We start from the raw sequence: 5,783 nt of genomic DNA, 5'->3' as shown, positions 1-5,783 counted from the left end.
ATCAGTCTGGCAAGAAAGTCACGTGCTTAAGGCTAGACAATGCTAGTGAGTATGTCACTAAAGCCTTTTAGAATTTTTGTGATTCCAAAGGCATCAAAAGAGAGTTGAAGGCTCCATATAACCCTCCACAAAATGGTGTTGCTGAGAGGATGAACCGTACCATACAAGAGAAGTCATGTAGCATGTTGTCTAATGCAGAGTTGCCTAATGGATTTTGGGTGGAAGCGTTACCAACTGCTGTCCATCTTATTAATAGACCTCCTAACCAGGCTTTAGATGAGAAGGTACCTCAAGAGCTTTGGTCTAGGAATACACCTTCTTACAAGAATCTTAGAGTCTTTGGTTATGAAGCTTTTTGCCATGTTCCAAAGGAGTTTCAAAGCAAGTTGGCTCCTAAGTCAAAGAAATGCATATTTATTGGCTATGGCAATCCTGGCAAGATGGGATTTCAATTATGGGATTCGGAAGCTAAAAAGATAATTTGCAGCAATGACGTATATTTCAATGAAGAAAAGATGCATAAGAAGCCTGTACATACAGTGAAGGTCAAGAGAGTTATCTTCCAAGAAGATGGAATTGTCCACAATAGGCTGAAGTGCCTAATATCAAAAAAAAAGTACAAAATCCTCCTATAGTACAAGATATTGCTGAGGGACAACCGTGTCAAGCAGTTATTAGAAGGTCTACAAGAGTTTCAAGGCCTCTTGATAGATTTACTCCCTCATTGCACTACATCATGTTGACAAATTGTGGAGAGCCTTCCTGCTACTATAAGGAAGCCATGTCAATGGATGACAAGGCAAAGTGGGAGAAAGCTATGCAATAAAAAATGGACTTGTTGCATAAGAATCAAACTTGGAAGTTGGTTCGGTTGCCTAAAAGTAAAAAGGAATTACCATGCAAATGGGTGTATAAGAAAAAATTTACACCTCATGATAATAAACCCAAGTACAAGGCATGACTTGTTGCTAAAGGATTTAAGCAACAACAAGGTATTGACTTTGATGATATCTTTTCTCCGGTTGTCAAGATGACTATTCTGCGGTATGTACTTGCTTTGGTTGCTAAAGACGACATGGAACTTGACCAGATGGATGTCAAGATGGTGTTCTTGCATGGTGATCTTCAAGAAGAAGTTTATATGCAGCAACCAGAAGGTTTTGTTGAGAAGGCCAATGAAGACTTGGTGTGTCAATTAGAAAAGACTGTTTATGGTCTAAAATAGTCATGAAGGGAGTGATATCGTAAATTCTACTTGTTCATGCTCTCTCAAGGCTACAATGTAGTGATATGGACCATTGCCTCTACACTAAGTGAGCTAAAGATGGTACTTTGCTGATTTTGGTCTTTTATGTGGATGATATGTTAATTTTCGGGAAATGCAGGGATGAGGTTTTAACCTTGAAGTCAAAGTTACATGAAAACTTTGAAATGAAAGACATGGGTGAAGCAAGCCATATCCTTGGCATGCACATTAGGCGAGACAGATGCAAGAAATTGATCTATTTGTCTCAATTTGAGTACATTGCTAAAGTGCTCAAGCATTTCAATATGGAGAAGGAGAAGGCATTGAGTATTCCATTGCCTCCATATGTGGAACTTTCTAAAAATGATTGCCCTAAGTCTGAAGAGGAAAAGTCTGAAATGGCACAAGTACCTTATTCATCTGCAGTTGGGAGTTTGATGTATGCTATGATTGCTACAGGTCCTGATATTGCTTTTGCAATGGGAGTTGTTAGCATATATAAGGCATTGAGTACTCCATTGCCTCCGTATGTGAAAATTTCTAAAAATGATTGCCCTAAGTCTGAAGAGAAAAACGTTGAAATGGCACAAGTGCCTTATTCATCTGCAGTTGGGAGTTTGATGTATGCTATGATTTCTACACGTCTTGATATTGCTTTTGCAGTGGGAGTTTTTAGCAGATCAATGTTGAATTCAGGCAAGAAACATCGAGAGGTAGTGAAAGGGGTTATACGATATTTGAATGGTACAAAAGACATGTGCATTTTTTTTGGAAGAAAGGAAGCATGTGTAATGGGTTACACAAATGCAGATTATGGAGGAGATTTGGACAAGAGAAGGTCCACTTCAAACTATGTTTTTGAATTCACTGGAGGTGCAGTTTCATGGTGAGCTCACTTGCAAGATTGTGTTACCTTGTCTACTATAGAGGGTGAATATATTGCAGCTTCAAAAGCTTTAAAGGAAGCTATATGGCTTGATCAGCTGGTGGGAGACTTGGGAATCAATGTTGAGATACCTGTGCTACATTGTGATAGCCAAAATGCTATACAATTGGCAAAGAATTCAATGTTTCATGCAAAGACAAAGCATGTGGATGTGAAGTATCACTTCATTTGTGAGGTGCTTGAGGACAAGCAATTGAGCTTGCCAAGATTCACACCACTGAGAATCTTGCTGATCTTCTAACAAAAGGCTTACCTTCAGAGAAATTTGTACTTGTCGGGCATTCATCGGCATTGGGTAGATGATCATGGTCATCGTCTACCTGTATTGTATGTATATATACATTGTCACCCCAGCTTAAAGACACATTGTCCCTTTAAGTGGGAGGTTGTTGGGGTGGGAAAGCCCAATGTGCCGCGCCAGAGTGTTGGGTGAACTAAGACTAACCGGGAACTAACACTGACCATTCATTCTACATAAAATAATAAGGACTCATAACCCTAACACTATTGTGTTTGGAGCTCACCCAAACCTATGTCTCCTCTCTTCTCCGTTGTTGCACGCACACGCACACGTACACGCACACGCGTATGTACACGTACACGCACATGCACACGCACACACACACGCACACACACACACACACACACACACACACACGCTCTTGCATGATTACTTCAAAAAGATCAAGGAGGAGAAAAAAAAGCTCAAGGAAGTTGAATTTATCTACAAAATCAAACACACTGATTGAGTATTACCTATTGCAGTGGTGCCTAAAAAGAATGAAAACTCATAGTGTACATGGACCTCAAGAAGGTGAATGCAGCTACAATATGACATAATTATCCTCTCCCAATCACGAATCATGTGATAGAATTGGAGTGCTTCGTTAGCCCTATTCCATGCCATGTATGAGCTTGATGAAAGTGCACAACCAACCAAAAAGGATGTTGAGCAAGTTGTCATTTTTTTCCACAATGCAATAATGCTTTGGGGGGAACATGGATATCGCATCCACAGGAGTCTACAGTCTTTGAGAGACATGTGGATGCTTGGGTATAAGTGTGGATGACATACATTGCTTTGCAAGGACATGCAAATGGAGCCAACTATGCAAACACTGACAATAACAATAACAACTACGATGACACTAGCAACAACAACAACTAGATTTTTCCATTTAAGCTAGTGCTAGAACAATAAGCCCATGAACCCATATGAGAATATTGTACTTTTTGTTTTACTTTATGTCTATCTTTTTGTATTTTTTTATTCTAAGATGTTTACTTTCAAGCCTTTCAATACTAATTTATATGGGTATGTTTCGATAGTCTTTCAATGTTGTTCATCCATTGTTTTATTGGGGCAAAGTTGGATTGGATTGTTTTGGATTGTAAACCCTTAAAATTTACTTGTTGTGAATGATTTGGGTATGTACCATTTTTTGGTTGGTGGTTAAACTTGTTGCTCAATATAGATCATTATGTTTGAAGAGAGAGTGTGTGTAATGATTTGAGTGTATTTTTGTATTTGTATATGAGTGTGCATGTGTATGAGTGTACATGTGTGAGGCAAAAAAGAGGAAGATTTATCAAGGCAAAGTTGGATTGGATTTTTTGGATTGAAAACTCTTAAATTTTACTTGTTGTGAGTGGTGTAGCATTGTTCGGCTGGTGGTTAAACTTGTTGCTTGACATAGATTATGATGTTTGAAAGAGTGTATGTGCTTGTATGAGTGTACATGAGAGAGGGAAAAAAGAGGGAGATTTGTAAATAATGGATGTTTGATTGAGGTGTGTTCACCATAAGAAAAATTCTATGAGAAGAGAGAGATATAGATAGATTGAATTATCATCCACACAAGTCAGATATGACCTATGGAAGTAAAAATAAAACATTACAAAGGTTTCTGCCAAACGTGGGGGGGTTATGGGATACATCTCACTTAAGGACCGAGGGTGCAAAAAAGGGAGGTAAGATAAGGTGAGCAAAATCTATGGAGAGGAGGGTGATGAGGGAGACAGCTTAGGAGTTTGAAACTCTTGAATAATGGAGTTACCTCCTTGGTTAACTACCCGTTTTTCTACAGTGCATACTGTTAGGTAAGCACACGCTTGTGGCACCACGCGTGAAAAGCCCCTAGCACTTACATGGCTATTAAGCTGCCACACCTCTTCACAAAGAGCATTCCACCTAGCAAGCTATGTGGCACATTCCCATGTCTTATTCTACTTCTATATCTATAGCCTTCTTGTACACAATTTCCAACCACTTTTGAATTAATGCTACTCTATCACTTTTGTACAAGCTCTTCTCTATTGTCTATATCCTAATTAAGTGATTGTTAGCAGAATCATGTAATTATGAATGCTACTAACGTACATCCTCCATAGCTATTAACCTTACAACTGGTATTAGAGCCGAGGTGATGCTCTCCATTAATCATATCTCTCCATTAATCATCAGTGCATACCAACGTTCCATTATTTTTTGTGTCTGCAATTTTTGATTAGGTTTCACCTCATCAGTGACTTTTTTTTTTTTGGGTCCAAACTTTGCCGTCTATTGGCCTATCTTGCCCACGTGCTTCTCACCATCTTCTCGCTTGTTACCATCGTCTTCAATTGCTCGCGTCACGCTTCACATCTGTGCTTGACTGGCCACTTGACTGGCCTTTCCTCACTAGAGTCCCCACGGCAGCAGCTCGACCCTCATCCCGTCTTCAACCCCCTTTTGTGCCGCCCTGTTGCATGCTTCTTGGAGCACACCCTGTAGCGTGTCGGCTGTCACACAAAACCACTGCAGATTGCAACACGCCGTCCGAGGACCAGGAACTTGATCACTGTAAGCCTGCACAACTGCCTTCCCAGCCCTATAACTATCTCTGCCAAATGTTTTTAACTATTATTTTTGGATTGCAATAGATTTTTTATAAAACATAAAACTTCCAGACAACCATGGGCAAGTGTTGTATCAAAGAGGTTGGTGTAGGGAAATCAAGTGCCAACATCCTGAACAAGACCTGAACAATAGATAACTAAAATAATCTCGAATAACATTCCTCTTCAAAAGCTCCCCACACTCTATGAAGGTCTCTTTGTAATTTTAGGATTGATTAGAGAGGGATCATATTCAAAGCAATGAACACAAGACTCTCATTGTTGATTATGAGAAAAGAGAGGTTTATATAACCATTTATAAGAGTCTATTGCATAAGCAATGATGGCAAGGATTGATGACCTAATCAATGATATCATAAAATGATCCATGCATGGAGATGTTTCCCATAGACTAGAGCTTGAGCTTGGTATAGTGACTCTAGTGTTGAGGTTGATATTTCAACACCCTCCCTCAAACTCAACAATTTAATCTACTTGGGTACACCCTAGGGACCACTTGACCTTGCTAGGTGTGGATCAAAGGCCACATGTGGACTAGGGCAAAATCATCAATGTGAGGTTAAGAGGATAATTTGTACATAGAGCTTGCTCATCAAGGGAACTTATTGCAAAATGCAAAGGATTTAGGGATGTCTTACCACATGCAAAGTAGCACGAGGAGTGTCTAAACCTGATGAAAAATAATCACGTGAG

Source organism: Adiantum capillus-veneris, chromosome 11 (assembly GCF_014529385.1).
Source record: "Adiantum capillus-veneris isolate H3 chromosome 11, ASM1452938v2, whole genome shotgun sequence".
Classification (NCBI taxonomy): domain Eukaryota; kingdom Viridiplantae; phylum Streptophyta; class Polypodiopsida; order Polypodiales; family Pteridaceae; genus Adiantum; species Adiantum capillus-veneris.
Note: the sequence above shows the minus strand (reverse complement) of the source record.